Source organism: Callorhinus ursinus, unplaced genomic scaffold, assembly GCF_003265705.2.
Source record: "Callorhinus ursinus isolate GAN/ISIS: 27379988/994484 unplaced genomic scaffold, GSC_fseal_2.0 scaffold17, whole genome shotgun sequence".
NCBI classification, from domain to species: Eukaryota; Metazoa; Chordata; class Mammalia; order Carnivora; family Otariidae; genus Callorhinus; species Callorhinus ursinus.
In genome coordinates, this window is record NW_027397079.1 from 21708680 (window position 1) to 21728523 (window position 19844).

Genomic DNA, 19844 nt, shown 5'->3' on the forward strand with positions numbered 1-19844 from the left:
GATTTAAAGTGAGGGTGTGGAAAATGATTTATCATGCTAATGGACAGCAAAAGAAAGCCGGGTGGCAATCTTTATATCAGACAAATTAGATTTTAAACCAAAAACTCTAATAAGAGTTGAGGAAGAACACTATATCATAATTAAAGGGTCTATCGAACAAGAAGATCTAACAATTGTGAATATTTATGCCTCTCACATGGGACCAGCCAATTATATAAGCCAATTAATAACAAAATTAAAGAAACACATCAATAATAATGCAATAATAGTAGGGGACTTTAATATCCCACTCAGAGTAATGGACAGATCATCTAAACAGAAGATCAACAAGGAAACAAGGGCTTTGAATGACACACTGGGCCAGATGGACTTCACAGATATATTGAGAACATTCCAGTCTAAAGCAACAGAATACACATTCTTCTCGAGTGCACATGGAACATTCTCAGAATAGATTACATACTGGGTCACTCAGAATAGATTACATACTGGGTCACAAATCAGGTCTCAACCGGTACCAAAAGATTGGGATCATTCCCTGCATATTTTCGGACCACAATGCTTTGAACCTGGAACTTAATCACAAGAGGAAATTTGGAAAGAACTCAAATACATGGAGGCTAAAGATCATCCTACTAAAGAATGAATGAGTCAGCCAGGAAATTAAAAAAGAATTTAAAAAATTCATGGAAATAAATGAAAATGAAAACACAACTGTTCAAAACCTTTAGGATGCAGCAAAGGCGGTCCCAAGAGGGAAGTATATAGCAATACAAGCCTTTCTCAAGAAACAAGAAAGAACTCAAATATACAACCTAACCCTACACCTAAAGGAGCTGGAGAAAGAATAGTAAATAAAGCCTAAACCCAGCAGGAGAAGAGAAATAATAAATATTAGCACAGAAATCAATGAAATAGAAACCAAAAGAATAGTAGAACAGATCAAGAAAGTAGGAGCTGGTTCTTTGAAAGAATTAATAAGATTGATAAACCCCTGGCCAGACTTATTGAAAAGAAAAGAGAAAGGACCCAAATAAATAAAATCATGAACGAAAGACAAGAGATCACAACCAACATTGAAGAAATACAAACAATTATAAGAACATATTATGAGCAACTCTATGCCAACAAGCAATCTGGAAGAAGTGGATACATTCCTAGAGACGTATAAACTACCAAGACTGAACCAGGAAGAAATAGAAAACTTGAACAGACCCATAACTAGCAAGGAAACTGAAGCAGTTGTCAAAAATCTCCCAACACAGTCCAGGGCCAGATGGCTTCCCAGGGGAATTCTACCCAACATTTAAAGAAGAATTAATACCTATTCTTCTGAAACTGTTTCAAAAACAATAGAAATGGAAGGAAAGCTTCCAAACTCTTCTATAAGGTCAGCATTACCTTGATCCCCAAACCAGAGAAAGACCCCAACAAAAAGGAGAATTACAGACAAATATCCCTGATGTACATGGATGCAAAAATTCTCACAAGATACTAGCCAATAGGATCCAACAGTACATTAAAAGAATTATTCACCCCAACCAAGCAGGATTTATTCCTGGGCTGCAAGAGTGGTTCAATATCCACAAATCAATCAATGTGATACACTACATGAATAAAATAAAGGACAAGAACCATATGACCCTCTCAATAGATACAGAAAAAGCATTTTACCAAGTACAGCATCTTTTCTTGATTAAAACTTTTCACAGTGTAGGGATAGAGGGAACATAACTCAATATAAAAACCATATATGAATAGCTCACAGTGAATATCATTCTCAATGGGGAAAAACTTAAGGTTAGGAACATGGCAGGGATGTCCACTATCACCACTGCTGTTCAACATAGTACTAGAAGCCCTCGCCTCAGTAATCAGACAACAAAAAGAAACAAAAGGCATCCAGATTAGCAAAGAAGAAATCAAACTCTCACTCTTCACAGATGATATGATATTATATGTGGAAAACCCAAAATATTTCACCCCCAAGTTGTTAGAACTCATAGAAATTCAACAAAGTGGCAGGATATAAAATCAATGCACAGAAATCAGTTGTGTTTCTATACACTAACAATGAGACAGAAGAAAGAGAAATTAAGGAGTCAATCACATTTACAATTGCACCAAAAATCATAAGATACCTAGAAATAAACCTAACTAAAAAGGCAAAGGATCTGTACTCAGAAAATTATAGAACACTCATGAAAGAAATTGAGGAATACACAAAGAAATGGAAAAATGTTCCATGCTCATGGATTGGAAGAACAAATATTGTTAAAATGTCTGCCTAGAGCAATCTATACATTCAATGCAATCCCTATCAAAATACCATCAACTTTATTCACAGAGCCAGAACAAATAATCCTAAAATTTGTATGGAACCAGAAAAGACCCCAAATAGCCAGAGGAATGTTGAAAAAGAAAAGCAAAGCTGGCGGCATCACAATTCCGGACTTCCAGCTCTATTACAAAGCTGTCATCATCAAGACAGTATGGGACTGGCACAAAAACAGACACATAGATCAATGGAACAGAATAGAGAGTCCAGAAATGGATGCTCAACTCTATGGTCAACTAATCTTTGACAAAGCAGGAAAGAATGTCCAATGGAAAAAAGACAGTCTCTTCAACAAATGGTGTTGGGAAAATTGGACAGCCACATGCAGAAGAATGAAATTGGACCATTTCCTTACACCACACACAAAAATAGGCTCAAAATGGATGAAATACCTAAATGTGAGACAGGAATCCATCAAAATTCTAGAGGAGAACACAAGCAGCAACCTTTGTGGCCTCGGCTGCAGCAACTTCTTGCTAGACCCATCTCCAAAGGCAAGGGAAACAAAAGCAAAAATGAACTATTGGGAAATCATCAAGACAAAAAGTTTTTGCACGGTGAAGGAAACAGTCGACAAAACCAAAAGACAACTGACAGAATGGGAGAAGATATTTTCAAATGACATATCAGATAAAGGGTTAGTCTCCAAGATCTATAAAGAACTTACCAATTCAACACCCAAAGAACAAATAATCCAATCAAGAAATGGGCAGAAGACATGAACAGACATTTCTGCAAAGAAGACATCCAAATGGCCAACAGACACATGAAAAAATGCTCGACATCACCTGGCATCAGGGAAATCCAAATCAAAACCTCAATGAGATACCACCTCACACCAGTCAGAATGGCTAAAATTAACAAGTCAGGAAACAACAGATGTTGGTGAGGATGTGGAGAAAGGGGAACCCTCTTACACTGTTGTTGGGAATGCAAGCTGGTGCAGCCACTCTGGAAAACAGTGTGGAGGTTCCTCAAAAAGTTGAAAATAGAGCTACTGTATGGCCCAGCAATTGCACTACTGGGTATTTACCCCAAAGATACAAATGTAGTGATCCGAAGTAGCACCTGCACCCAATGTTTATAGCAGCAATGCCCACAATAGCCAAACTATGGAAGGAGCCCAGGTGTCCATCGACAGATGAATGGATAAAGAAGATGTGGTATATATACACAATGGAATACTACTCAGCCATCAAAAAAAAAAACAAAAAAACCCCCAAAATCTTGCCACTTGAAACGACATGAATGGAACTAGACAGTATTATGCTAAGTGAAATAAGTCAGCCAGAGAAAGACAAATACTATACGATTTCACTCATATGTGGAAATTAAGAAACAAAACAGAGTATCATAGGGGAAGAGAGGAAAAAATAAAACAATACGAAATCAGAGGGGGAGATAAACTATAAGAGACTCTTAATCATAGGAAACAAACTGAGGGTTGCTGGGGTTAGGGTAGGGAGATGTGGTAACTGGGTGATGGACATTAAGGAGAGAAAAAAAAAGAGTGAATTTTACTGTATGTAATTTGTACCCCAATAAACCTGACTTAAAAAAAAATGCTAACCTGTCTTCCAAAGCAGCTGTACTTTTTTGTATTCCTACCAGCAAGGAGTGAGAGTTCCTTTTGCTCCACATTACTTTTAGCATTTGGTGTTGTCAGTGTATTAGATTTTTGGCCATTCTAATAGGTGTGTAACAGTATCTCATTGTTTGTTCACTCTCTAATAATACATGATGTGGACCTCTTTTCCTATGCTTATTTGCCATCTGTGTTATCTTCTTTAATGAGGAATTGTAGGAATGTCAAGGATTGATGGCCACCATTATAAGCTAGAAAGAGGCAAGGAAGGATTGTCTCTTGCAGGTTTCAAAGGGAGTGTGGCCCTGCTGACATCCTAATTTTGGACTTCTAGCCTCCAGATCTGTGAGACAGTAAATTTCTGCTACTTTAAACCTCCTGGTTTGTGGCATTTTCTTATGGCAGCCCTAAGAAACTAGTACATCAATCACTTCATGGGTTGTTTTGAGGATTAAGTTATTTTATGTCTGTAAATTATTGATTCCAGATATTTAAGGCATGGCAAGCCTTAGATATAGTGGTTTTAGTAATCTTAATTTGTCATTGTACTGAATTATGATCATCCTTATACTTGTTTGTCTACTATGAATGAGACTCCAAGTCATCTATCATATTATTAAGATCCTAAATTTTATCAGGCATATTACATCTATTCTAAAAGACAAACATTGATATAGTTAACCAATCAATGATATAGTCCCCTTATCCTTTATTTTATTTTACTCCGTTATTCACATTTCCCTTAAGGAGTATGATTACTATAATTGTTTAAATGTTAAGTCACAAGAGAAAAGAAAAAGTTAAAGCTTCTGCAATAAAATAAATCTTGGAAGGTGTATTTTTGGGCATGCATCTACATTGATATTACCATTATATATGCTATTCCCATTCTCACAAACACACCAAAGATGTTCTTAACTCTAAAATTAATTTGGGATAACAAAAATTTCAGTGTTCTTCAAATCACAATTGTTTTTAAAGAGTCATTTTATATATAAGAATCCAACTTCCTCATGTATTTTTAATCAGAACCTCGGGAAACAAAGGAATTCATTCTGAGACAACATGCAGCTCAAACCAACATTTTATGTGCATACTGCTAGACCTCACAAGCTGTTTTGCTATTTTAGATATCCATTTGAAGAAGAAATTCACCTGAGCACTGCTTTCAAGAAATGTTTTTGGGCAGTAATGCAGTCAGGTGATTACAGTTTGAATTATTGCCTGCTCAATTAGGAAACCATCAAAGCACAGAAATGTATCAACTGGCGTCTCCCATCACAACATTCTAACAAAGCTCTAAGTCTGACTAGCAACTTGTTGGGTAGACCACCTTCATTTTGTTCAAACACATACCTCTCGCAGAGCAGAGAAAACTTCTTGCAGGGAGGCTGAGAGTACAGAAAGAAAACAAAACTGAAAGATGAGAAATTGAAACTAGGGTAGGGGAAGGTAATAAAAAGGGGAGGAGTGTTAACCTTCTAAAAAAGCTCTATTGTTCTAACCCCAGAAAGTCATAAATTCAGAGACTCAGCCTGTCACAGACCCAAAGGGTCAAGGAAATCCAAGTCTATTTTGGGATACCAGATCCTGTGAGGCAACCTAAAATTACCAAGTAACACATAAGTAACTGAAAAATTCGACTAGCCATCATTCAACGTTAATAGGTTACTTAACGCCTCCTGTTGCAACAGTGCAATTGAAAATGATGGCTCACTCCTGGGAGGTAACATGAAGATGCTGAGGAGGAGGGGTTAGCTGGGTACAAATAGCTTCACTCTCATCAAAGGCAAATTCTCATTCTCACGTGTGCTCCAAATAATTCATGGCATGATCAGCCTTTAACAAGTAGTTCACATCCACAAGATTGTTTACTTTCAAAAAGTCTTTGAAGTTTTTTTTATATCAATCATAAGAAATTATATATTAATTATTATATATTATATATTGCACATATAATACATATTGTATGTATTAGTTACCTTGTGCTATTAACCAGGGGCAATACTTAAATAGAAATCTCTCTGAGACCTTTAAAAAAGGACTAATGTGCTAAACAATAAGAATAAGGAAGCAAAAGTTTTCCTTTCTACGTGTATATTTCAACAGTAAGGCTGGACATCACCAGTAAAGAGAAAATACACATAAAATAACATGCCTAAATATGGGTTAGATATAACTCAAGGTTAGATATAACTCTATTAAAAAATAAGTAGGCCTTCAATTAGTAAGGAGACACTTTTGGCCTATAGCAGATGCCACATTGACCTTTACATACGTTCACAAACATAGTAGCATTAATCTATGAGCTGCTATTTAAAATTGTCACTGATGATAAAGGGTGCAAATGTAAACAAATTGCTACTTCAACGTTTCCTCTTTCCATAGATAGACTCTTTCACCACAGTATCAAAGTACTTAGCCCTTAGGAAAGCTCCGCCTATGAGCATGAGCACATCCTCACAGTCATGGTGATGGATGTTAATTCCATAGTCAGGAGAGAAAGTATGCCTTTTGACACCTGGGAGGTTTTGTAGGGAACCCTGCAAGAGGGTAGACCCCAGGGCTGTGTGCAAAAAGTGGCAATAGCTGCGGTAGATGAGGTTTGTGTTCTGTGATCAAGCCCTCTCAACTCATCTGCACCTCACTCTTGTTCAGTGGGGTGCAGAGACATCCTTAGCTCTTTTATTTTTGTGTTTGCAGCCTCAGAAATTGAGGCAATTGGAAGGATGAGGAATTGGTACTCTGTGTAGGCAAAAACAGAGGCAGCTCCATCAGGAAAATGACCTCTGATTCTAGCTTCCCCCCTAACATCGTGTTGCTTTGGTCTCATGACAGGACCTTCCATCTCTTACATATAGCAATTCATTAGTCTCTTCATCTTCAATCTCCTCTTTGTAATCCAATTATCCTCCGGGTCATTTCTAAAGTGACATTTCTAAGAACAAATTTATTTATGGCATCCAGATGATGCAGATTTGTTGGTAATTCATTGAATCCAAATAACTCCAAGAGGAGAGAATGCCTTCCCTCTATTCTTCAAGAAAGCTATCCTTTAGGACTTAATTCCCACATGACACTTCCAGAAAATCATACTGGAATCTTCCATTCTGGGTTAGAGGCTCTTTCACTTTGCTTCTTGAACAACCTGTGCTTGTCTGTATTGTAGTCCCTATTGCACTTCGACTATAAGCATCTCTTTGATCTCTTTGCTTCTCTGCTTCTTTCACCAGATTGAAAATTCTTTTTCCTGGCTTCATCTTCTAATAGAACATATCATCTTGGCCATGTAAATTTTTCTTTCTGAGCCTCACTCAGTTCCTTAATATGAAAATGGGAATGATAAAACCCCTATGTCACAGGAGTGTTGGTCAGACAAAATGAAGTAAATCAGGTACATCACTGAGCACAATGATGGCAGAAAACAATAATATTTGGCAAGCACAGAGATAAGCACTTCACATGGATTATCTCATTCATTCTGTACAATGTCCTGTGATGTGACTATTACGTTACTCCCTTTTCCAGACCAGGGAACTCAGTCTCAAGGAGAACAAGCCTCTTAACTAAGATCGCATAATTAGTGAATAGTGTAAGTGGGGTTCAAACACAGGAAGTCTTAGTCACTCAGTTTTTCTCACTAAGCTATCCTGTCTCTGGTAACAAATGCTAAATAGCCATTGTAGCCATAATTTCTCTCTTTTAGCTCTAGTACCATACACACTGCATGGACTCAGTCAGAGCCAAGTAAATGTCATTGGATGCACATTTTCTTTTCTTTTTTTTCTTTTACATTTTAAAATTTTAATTCCAATATAGTTAACACAGTGTTATATTAATTTCAGGGGTGCAATATGGGGATTCAGCACTTCCATACATCACCCTGTGCTCATCAGGACAAGTGCGCTCCTTAATCCCCATCGCCTATTTCACCCATCCCCCGCCCCCACCTCCCGTCTGGTAACCATCGGTTTGCTCTCATTAGTTAAGAGTCTGTTTCTTGTCTTATCTCTCTCTTTCTCTCTCTCTTTCTTTTAACTTTGCTCATTTGTTTTGTTTCTTGAATTCCACATATGAGTGAAATCATATGGTATTGGTCTTTCTCTGACTGACTTATTTCACTTAGCATTATACTCTCTAGCTTGATCCATGTCGTTGCAAACGGCAAAATACCATTCTTTTTTATGACTGAATAATATATTATTTATAATATATTATATAATATCCCACATCTTTATCCATTCATCTATCAATGGACACCTGGGCTGCTTCCATAATTCGGCTATTGTAAATAATGCTGCTATAACAATAGAGGTGCAGGTATCCCTTTGAATTAGTGTTTTTGTATTTTTTGAGTAAATACCCAGTAGCACAATTACTGGATTGTAGGGTAGTTCTATTTTTAATTTTTGGAGGAACCTCCCTACTGTTTTCCTGATCGGCTGCACCAGATTGCATTCCCACCAATAGTGCAAGAAGGTTCCTTTTTCTTCACAAACTCAGCAGTACCTGTTATTTCTTGTGTGTGTGTGTGTGTGTGTGTGTGTGTGTGTGTTTAGTCATTCTTATAGGTGTGAGGTGATATCTCATTGTAGTTTTGATTTGAATTTCTCTGATGATCAGAGATATTGAGCTTCTTTTCATGTGTTTAGTGGCCATCTGGATGTCTTCTTTGGAGAAACATCTGTCTATTTCTTCTACCCATTTTTTAATTGGAGTATTTGTCTTTGGGGTGTTGAGTTTGATAAATTCTTTATATATTTTGGACACTAACCCTTTATCAGATATGTCATTTGCAAATATCTTCTCCCAGAATGCACATTTTTATAACATCTACAAAAAAATCTCCTCTGCTTTTCCCACACCTAAAACTCATATAAAAATATCTTGGGAGGCACCTGGGTGGCTCAGTCAGTTAAGCATCCAACTCTTGATTTCAGCTCAGGTCATGATCTCAGAATTGCGAGGCCAAGCCCCACTTCTGGCTCTCCGCTGGGCGTGGAGCCTGCTTAAAGTTCCCTCTCTCTCCTCCCTCGGTCCCTTCCCTCTCTAAAATATTATCTTAGTATCCTGGGAAAGCATTTTCTTTTAAAAAATTCTTAGTGTCTTTTTTTTTAACCTCTGCATGAAAAGCTTCACTTTCCTTCCTTGTCAAATAAACTGAATTTTCAAGTCCCAGTTGTTTTGTCTGTGAAACACTGCCTAGCTCCTTGATCTACCAAAATTTTATTGATGCCTCAATTTTAGCACTTATTTTCCTGTTCTGAAATGAGCCGTCTAAGTGTCTACATCCCTAAACAATTAGGTCCTTAGGGACATGATGTTCTATTCCATCTGTGTTTCCCTCTGCCTTAAACAGGGGGTGCCTAGTGGGCAGAGAAGAAAAGTCGAGTGACTGGATAAGAGCTACGAGATGCTAAAACCCATTTCCAAGAAGTGCTGTGAGTTTCTCAGTATTTTAAAAATAATGTTGATGGGTTACATTTTTTTTTGCCCCTATAAAGTTTTTTTAAAATCCTCTTTAGAAGTATTGGAATGGCACAGCTAATTTCTATTTTTCATTCTGTTATTCTATTATGCATAGACATTTATATAAAAGGTGTAATACTTGTATGTATTCATAGGCAAGAATTTATTGAGATAAAGTAACAAAGTTTAATGGTCCACATAAATAACATGAAATAGTAACAAACTGAATTATATCTGGTAAAATAAGTGGGATTTTGGACTTGGAAACAACTGTTCTATCCAGGGACAATACCCCATCCCCTTCAAATTAGGTTATAGTAATGTTACACGTAAGAAGAAACCACAGAGGCACAAATTTAAGTAGATCCTAGGACATGCTAATGCTCTATTCCAAAAATAACCAGAAAAGGATAAAAGTAAAACATGGCTTCTTTAACAAGGAAAACTATAAGGAACTGGGGAGAAGAGGAACCATACATATCTCAAAGCTGCAATTTGATCTATGTGCATGAAAATCAGGTTGCATCCAGATGAAAATGTCAGCAACTATGGATTAAAATGCTAGGTATTTTAAAAAATAGATTATTTTAAAAAGAGTTATCAAAATCAAAGGTCTGTTGGTTTGGGGCCAATAAGATAACATTTCAAGAATCCCTGTGTCCTGAAATATTTCTCCCTGAGAAAAAATAAAGCAAACTACTACTACTAGTAAAGCTGTGTATGGTTTCCCAGAAGCTGGAATATTTTCTAGAATGAATAACAAGTAAACAAACACAGAAAAGCAGACATTCCAAGAACCAGTAATAGGTACTTTGTGTAACATGGTAACATGCTGAAGTCTAACGCTCCCCATTCATTAATAATATCAGAATACCAGTGGGTAAGAAGCAAAGACAGCTTTGATTAAAGACAGGTAGTCAGGGGTGCCTGGGTGGCTCAGTCGGTTAAGCGGCTGCCTTCGGCTCGGGTCATGATCCCAGGGTCCTGGGAACGAGTCCTGCGTCTGGCTCTCCGCTCAGCGGGGAGTCTGTTTCTCCTCCCTCTGCCTGCCACCTCCCTGCTTGTGCTCTCTCTCTCTCTGTCAAATAAATAAGTAAAATCTTTAAAACAAAATAAAGACAGGTAGTCAACTAATTCCGTGTGAACCACATATGGAAAACAAGATGAGCTGATGGAAACTAGTGATCTGACCAGGAAAGGTTAGAAAGAAGCAGGTAGTGTAAGTATAATGGCACAACTGAAATTCACTCTTTTGCCATCGTTAATTACAAAGGATAAATCTACTCGGATGAGATTGAAGAGATTTTATGTAGGACAAAAAATATTAAGTTGACTCTAGCTGTTATATGAAATAGCATATAGCAGTATTTTATACATATATATGTGTGTATGTGTATATATATGTATGTATATTATATATGTAATATATAAATAATGAAGAAAGTGTTTGCAGGATGATGAAGGTCATAGCAACACATATCATTGTCAAACTCTGCCTCAGCCATTCATTCCCTCAGCAACCTGTTATGGTAACTGTGACTTCTGTATAATTTCAATTCCAGGCATCCCAAGTGGTGACCACCATTCCTTATTATTTGTAGTTTACCTGTCAAAGCATCCTGTCCCTAATGATCTTCCAGCCCCACTGGTGCCTCCAGTCCATTCATCTTACCACCCGAAGGATCTTTTCCCATCTTTCATGTGTTCACTTCTCTTCCTACTCCACTTCAATTTCATGGTCAATCATTATGATGACTTCACTGCCCCTCCCTTTCCTCCGGCTTTGTTGAATGTGTACTTGTCAAAATCACAGTTTTGGTGAAAACCACCTCTGCCTACCTGCACCTGTGAAGCTGAGTGAGACTGGAGAAAGGCATTTGACTGTGTTGTCTTACTCTTAGAATCATGACCACGAACTTCAAGTGGCATCTTAATGCCAGGTAATCACACCATAATTCTCGAGTACGCTTAGTCCCACACACTCCATTAGCCACCCTTTATGTCTGTTCGCACCTTCACCCACATGTTTGCTTTCACACCTTTTGAACTTTCCATGTAGTGTCTAAGGCCAATCCCTTCCCTCCTGTGCTAGATCCCACATTTTCTCTTCTGCTCAAGCCCATTGCTCCAGCAATTCTCCACTCTGTCCTATATCGTCATTTTTCTCTCTCTCTACTGAATCATTCTGGCTGGCCCACCAACTGCTGTTATTGCCTCATCTTAAAAGCCCAAACAACAAACTTTCTTTTGATCTCACTTCTCCTACTGGATAATAGCACATTTTCTTTCTTGCATTGACATCAAGACACCATACCCTGTTGATTTCCTCCAACCTCACTTAGTCTTCCTCCTCAATTTCCTTTGCTAGTAGCCCGTCCCTAACTTTTTAATTTTAGAGTACCTCAGTGCTCAGAACTTTGTTCTCTTCTTTTCTTGGATGATCTTGTCCAGTGTTATCACTTTAAGTATCACATACATGCTGGCGAATCCCACTTATGTATCTCTAATCTGGACCTTCCTTCTGAACTCCAGGCTAACACGAGATCCAAATGTTTTATTGACATCTCTTTTTGGTGTCTAATATTGAACTCAACATGGTCAGAAGTCCTTCCCCCCCACCAAATTTATTTTACCCATAGCTTTTGCCATCTTGTTTATGGATGACAACTCCATGCTTCCAGTCACTCAGGCTAAAACCCTTGAATTCATTTTTTACTCCCCTCAACTTTCTCACACCTTCCATCCCATCTGTCCAGAATCCTGTTAGGTCTACCTTCAAACTCTGTCTAAAATCTGACGGCTTCTCATCTCCTCCATTGCTTTGGTGATCTGAAGTGTTGTCATTTTTCACATAGATGGTGTGATGGCCTCCTTACTGGTCTCCCTACTTTCACCCTTGCCCCCACCTTCTAGCTGCTCTAGTCTCCGTACAGCAGCCAGATGATGCTTTTTAAAATCTAACTCAGATTGGGTCATTTTTCTGTTCAAAACCTTGCAGTGTGTCCCTGTTGTACTCAGCAAAAGCCAAGGTTCTTAAAATAACTTACAAGGCCCTACGTTATCTGCTCCCTCTCCCTACATGTTCTCCTCTTTGATCTAATTTCTTACCCATCTACCCATCTTTACTCTATTTCAGCTATATCCTAGCCTTTAGTATCAGTGATTGACTCTCTCGGGAACAGTCTTCTTCCGGTGATCTGCATGACAAATTCCCTCATTTCCCTGCAGTCTTTGCTGTTATTTAACAGTATTTAGCGGTGTGTAATATTTATTACATTCTGACTTCCTACCCCAGCATGTCTGATTCCCTCCTTACCCTACTCAACATTATTTTTCTATAGGCATTCATCATTTTCTAACATACCAGATAGTATATTAATGTGTTATTTCTTTTTTCCATTAAATGTCTTCCTTCATCTTTTGGAATGTAAGCACTCAGGCGGGCCGGGATTGTTGTTTTGTTCACACGTGGAACTGAAGTTTCTAGAATAGTCCCTGTCACATGGTAGGTGCTCAATGCATATGTTTTGCATGAATGAACATAAATGTACATTTGTGTGATGTTAAATCTGTTTTCAAACATTATATTTGAGTTTAGATGGATATATTTAAGATATGGTAGAGAGAACTTGTGTAAATACTTGTTTTTAGCACATTTAATTCTCTTTTTACAACTTCTAAGAGATATCCTATCCTTCACTGAAATGTTAGACTTTGGTTTTGAATGTTGTGCTGCCATCTAATGAGGTAAATATAAATTACATAAGTTTTTTTTTCTTCTGCTTGTTGCTCTAACTTTTTCTCCAAAAACAATACCCCCTAACCTTCACAGAGTCGCAAGACTTCAGAAGAATGTTAACTAGCAAATTCTGATCCAGATCCTTGAATGCATGCAAGTAGAAGCATGCAAAGAGCTCTCTTGTTGGAGTCTGAAAGCACCCGCTGGACAAAGCTGATGCAGAGTAAAAGATTATATCAATTACAAACGTATTATCACTGGAAAATGAAACAAATCACTTTCTGGGTCACACTTATTTACAAAATAAACCTCTGATTTGACCTGGTACTGACCTGAAACACGGAGAATTTCTTTAGCATAATAATGGAGCTTAAAGGGAAAATTTGCAAGAGGCTTGGGGAAGTGAAGAACTATATTTTTTCCTTTACTCTTGGGGCTCAAAAACAGCTTACCCGGGGCTGGAATTTTAGAGGTAGTAGACCACAGTAGAGTGATTTAACCATAGACATGGTTAAGCTTTAAGGACCTTTTAACAAATGGAGATATTGAGACACAGAAGCCTATCCGATGGTCTTGGCTGGTTAGGTAGCAACATTCTGGGACAACAAATTGAAGACCCACTCACAACTTGAAATATCATAAACAAATTTATTGCTGTGGCTCCATTATCTGTCATTTTAGAGGCACTCTGCATATGTAAGTGTTCCTCAATGACTGGAAAATTATCCACAGTATACTGGCCATTTAATCCACAGTCTGTCTTTAGTTCATGTATTTTTTTTCTCCTTCAGGAAGTTGCTCCTCTACCCTGTCCTTTGTGATTGCTAAGAAAATAGTTTCTTCTATTTGCTTTAGTTTCTTTTTTTTCAACTTAAATTGTGTATGTTTAAAACATACATAATCTTGAGTTTTCCCCTTTTAAAGAATGGACATCTTAAGAAGTCACCGGTATTTTATAGACCACAAAGTCAAGTCATTTTTTTTGATTAGTGATTGACAATCAAAGGTGATAAACACAAAGTGGAAAATCAACATACTGGCTAAAATTCTATGCAAAACTTATACTGGAATGGCTACTTAAATGCATTTTGAGAAATCCATTCTCTTCCAAGTTTTTTTTTTATCAATTATCTGTAAATGAATTTACTAAGAAAACATCTGTATATGATTCCAAATCATTTGAGATTTTTATTTGGTAACTCTCACTTATGACAAACCCTTAACAGCCTCTGGGTCACTATGTCAGCTACAGTCATGAGGCTAAATCTATGTTTCTTCTTACTCCATAATTCATTCTGTCTACTGACGTATTCGAAGCTCCATTCTATTCCTACCCTTATCACTCTTCTCCTGTCTCATGCCTGGAATCTGAACTTGAGAATTATAATGACCTGCAGTCATCAGATGAGTGGGGGAAACACTGCTTTCAGTGATTCAAAAGTTTTGACCATGCTTGTAGAAATTGAGTTGTGTCTTATATTGTTTACTAGTCCTGACTTTGTATTTAGAATGAAGTACTAATTTATTTAAACCATATTATGTATATTAAAAAAATCCAAACCGCCCTATTTTTATCTTCTCAGAAGCAATAGCAATCTATCGATAGCTTTTTGGAGCTTCATGGGTTGCTCTTTATGGTTGAAGAAGTGTGAGTCATGTACTGTATTGTTCACTTAATATAATTAAGATGTGAGTCAAAGTGGAAACTGTTAAGTTATAAATGATTATTATCTCTGTGACTTTTGCTTTTAGAAACTTTTGTTTTCTTCAAATTATGTGAAGTTCACATTTAGTTTCTCTTTTATGTTTTGTCACCAGTATATTGTAGAGTATATACTAGCTCTAAATAGGCAGAGGATAACTAAAGAGCTCGCTGAGTCTCCCTTCCCTACTCAACCCTTTTGTTAATTTCTCCCCAGGTTGTTCATTTGTTCAGTATTCAGTCCTCCAGATGGGTGAGAACCACCTCCTGTCAAGGGTATGAGTAAGTGTGAGCTCCTGCCAGAAACTTGAAAGCAAGGGCAGGAATTTAATTGGAACTTACTCTCATTTCAACAAATAATTAAAGAGGGTTGAGTATGTGAACCATTTCTGAGGCAGAGCACTGAAGAAGAGGAGGTGTGACACTGAAAAATTTGCTCAACCTTGTGGGTGAGGGTTGGTCTAAACTCACCAAGATGTGTTTAAAAAGGATACATAGAGGTAGTCTAAAGTGAATGAATAACCATATATTTAATGAACACTATTTAATTGGTCACCTATAATTAGAATTAGCTTTGTGCAGTGCATACTTAGCGATGTAGAATAAGGGCATTGGCCAATTACCAAGGGGTAGGGAAAACTTTATCCAAAACCAAAAGATTTTCTCTTAAGCACAGTTCTATAAATGTTCATGTCTTGTAAGAAAATGCTTATTTTCCTTTAGTGCTTGACTTGAAGTGTAACTTCCTGCCCAAACCTAATCCCCAACTTTATGCATTTCTTTCATAGCACTTAGCATTGTATAGATCTTTTGCATATGATTACTTGTGTGTGTGTGTGCCTATGCACTTGTGTGTGTGTGTGTGTGTGTGTGTGTGTGTGTGTGTGTATCTCCCCCACTAGACTCTAAGCTCCATGGGGCTGGAACAACGTCTCTTTTGCTCATTATTGCATCTTCATTGTCTATCACAGTGTGTAGCCCATAGTAGGTATTCAGTACATAATTGTTGAATAAAAGAAATCGACAATTTATATTGTCTATTTGTGCCAGTAAATGCTTTAGTGTAACCAGACATGTCTGAATTCCAGGGAGGAAAAACCTTTATGCTCAAACTAGATCTCTCTCATTTCATATCCCTATGTCAAAAAAAATAATACAGATATGAAGGAAGAAGGGCTTGAACACATTCAAGGTAAACTAATGGGGAGCTTCTTTTCTTATATCAACTTAGAATAATAGAGAGAATTCTTACCATGAGAATATTGCTCATCTGGTAATGACAGTGGAATTAGCAAGGTAAAGACTAAAGTTCCATGCATTCCATTAAACGGATATAATGACCTAGAACAAGTAACTCAGCTTCCCCTGGCTTCACTTCCTTCATCTGAAAGATGAGGAGGCTGGACTACATGATGTATAATTTATTCCTGTTTACAGATCTGGTGTCATATTCCCTTCAATAACCTTTGGCCCAGAGATATGAGATTTCGTTAGCAAGAATGGAAGACAGCAAGAGATAATGGTTATCCTAGAGAACTTGACACTCGATAAAAAATTTAAAGAACTTAGGAAACTCATGGGAAAAAAAAGCATAGATAGAATGATCAATCTAGAAGAATCCTACTGTCAGGATCAAGCCACAAAGATAATACATCTAGAATATACTTCAGCTCACAATACTGCCAGTGCACCTCTGGGCTTTATACTCTGCTTCCCACGCTGTGCATTACCTTTGACTAGCTCTATTTTCTCATTTTTTCCCCATCACTCCCTAAAGATGCAAAGTCTCAGGAGGAACCAATCAGCCAGCATCTGTCTCTTGCTCACATCCTGGTCAACCTGGCCTATCTGTTTCTTTCTCTTCCCATAGAGGGAACCAAGGTCTTGCTTCCTTTCTTGTGTAAGCTGATCAGTTTCTGAGGAGGCAAAAGTAACAAACCTCTGCTATATCCAACTTGTGACAAATTTACAATCTAGCGAGTTCTTTAATCTTATAATTCTGAGGCTGATTTGTGAAGCTTCATGGCGTGGATCGAGACTTAGAATATATGTCTTAGGCAGAACTAGACGATGCATGGTTTATGTGCCGACCCATAAACCCAGTGCCCTGAAAGCCGCTGTTCCTGGTTTTCCAGAGGGTCAGAGGACACTGTGGTTTTTTGACACTGCGTGCGGCAGCCCAGAGACCACAGTCATTGGGAACTGCATTTGTGTTCTACTCCTGGGCTTCTCCCATTTTCTTACTGCCCTGGAGCTTTGAAATTTGCCTACTGCTATGGTAATAAAAATGCACCCACTAAAATGTGCGCCATTGTTGCTCTTGTGTTATCTGGTAGTCTCAAGGAATTCTTGGTTAGTAAGGGGGTATGTAAAGGTGTCAAATTAGACTTGATCTTACTTAAAAAGCAATAACCCCACATAATTTCAAGCATCCTTTTGTATGTGACTAACTCCATTCTAATCTGCTAACCTCCTCAGTTCTGATCCCCAACATTTCAATGGTACCTTCTAGTGTTTGACTTAAACTTTGTAATTTCATGTATGTCCATATAAAGCTATTATGAATCCTTTATGGATAGTACCTATATACTAATTTACTCACTTAACAAATAAATAAGCACATAGAGTGTTCTAGGTGCTGAGTATACAATTAATGCACAAGACTCAGTTTCTATTCTCAGGTATGATTGAGAGAGAGTGATACTCGTGCATATGTATGTGCATAGATTGTGTGTGTGTGTGTGTGTGTGTGTGTAAATGGAAATGCCTAAGAAAAAAGTATACCCCGAAGGGAAGCTGAATAAGACTGGCTAAGTGAGAAAAGGCAATAAGTCTGTAAATGGACAGCTATATATGAGTACTCATTTTGAATTAAGTAAAAGGCTCACATGTTTATATAAACTCACATGGCATGTACATTTCCTCAGTTAGGGCCCTGTTTGCAAGCTCAAGGCATCTAACATTGCTAATATGTGGACACATATGCCACTGGGTGGAACATTTGTTGGTTCACACACAAAAATACAGTGCTAATCTCAGAGCCATCTGTCATATGCTTGACTAGATGGTGTTAGAAAAGTTGCAGATCTTTGAGGCAACTGAAGAGTGAGATGCTGAAATAATATAGAATCATATTCCCAAAACTGGGAGGGATTAGAACTATTTGATTCTTCCAGTTAATGACCACTGTTTATTTATTTTTAAACCTTACTCATTGTGAGTATGTGATCAAAGACACAGTGTAAAAGAAGCAGGCAAATATTATTTCTGGTTTCCTTTCCTGCTTCCCTCTATCTTTCTGTTGTGTTTCTATCTACCAGGCTCTGTGCTACATGCTGGGGAAATCAGACAGAGATCCAGACCTCATGAAACTCAATTTCTCTAAGAGAAAGCAGATAGGACAAGAAGTAAATATAACACATTTTTATAAGCACAATAACAGCATGGCAAGAAGTAAATATAATGGAATATAGTAAGTACTATGATAATAGCATGAGTCAAGATTTGGGAGAACAGAGAAATGAACATTTAATTGTTGCTGTCTAGCAGGATTGTGGGAGTCTTCACAGAGATGACACCTGACCTGGTTGTTGAAGGATGGACAAGATTTTGCCCTGTTAGGAGATACATCAACAGAGAATTGCAGACTTCAGACAGACTACATTTCCTTGTCATTCAAAAAGAGCCTACTGAGCCCATGTTCAATGTCTCAAGAACTTGAGGACATATGTCAATGATGAAGCAGCAGACTAATTAAATTCTAAAATTAGATTAAAAACTTGGACCCAACTCTGGGCATGATGCTGATATGGGGAAGGAAAAGAAAAATAGTATTTGTTGGTTGCTACCATTCCAGGTGCTTAATACAGTTGATCTCAATCTAAAAATCAGTGAAGTAGGTATTAGTCCTTATTCATTTTTAAAGATAGGAAAAATGCTCAAGGCCACTCAGCAGTAATGGCCAGTATTTGGACTTGGATTGTTCTGACTGAAAAAGTCAACATAATTTTCTCTGCACCGTTTCTTCTATGCACTTTTCTTGAATATGCAATATGTAAAGACACACAAATATCTAACATTATAAACAAACAAAAATACATACACACATACATAAATCCACATACACATGTATATCTTCTTTATGTTCTTTACCATGGTATGGATCTATGTTGCAGGAATACTTTTTCTCACTAACTTAAATGATTTGAAAATAAAATATAAATGCTTTATTAGGGAATAATTTTGGAATTTTATGTAAATGGACATTATCAGGCCTAATTCTGGTTTAAGCCATGCTCATTTGCTCATTTTGGTATAAAATATCAGTAGGACAGCCCGTACTTGTGGCAAGACTCGACCCATCACCAAATCTTTTTACTGAGAGACTTTCAACACATAGCTCACTTACTGTTTACTAACACTTACAAGTGTTAAAATCTTTCATGTCAACAGTTTGGGGATCTGGCTGTTGAGTCATTGGGGGCATTTTGTTGACTTCATAGGGTTTTTACAAAGGAGATCAAAGGGATGCATTATGTTTCAATACATAACTTTATAGGACAGATGGAATCCACCTTGAAAGACCCATGACACTTAAAGCCAGATTACCAAAAGTTTCAGACACTAAAACCTATTAGCTTGCTTGAAACTTATCCTCACACTGTCAGCACATTTTAGCTTCATTTATAGGTAGTGGACAATCCGGTGTGAATTTTAACTACTTGCCAAAGTTCAAGCATGGGTTAGAAAGATGGCCACTGACATATAGGTTATTCTAGTGATGCTCTGGTTTGGTATGTGGACTTGCTCTCTTGAATGGTTATATCACGCGAATGACTAAATCACTTTATTTGAATATAAAAAGCACTCACTCACAACTTTTGGGAAGAATTCCAGAGCTTGATATTTGGCTAGGCGATATCTTCACAAATCTGTTCTATCTCTATTAAGAAAAGAGCATGAAAGAAAGTTGTTTGCTTTTCATCTTCCAGAAACTCCAAAGGGATTCTGC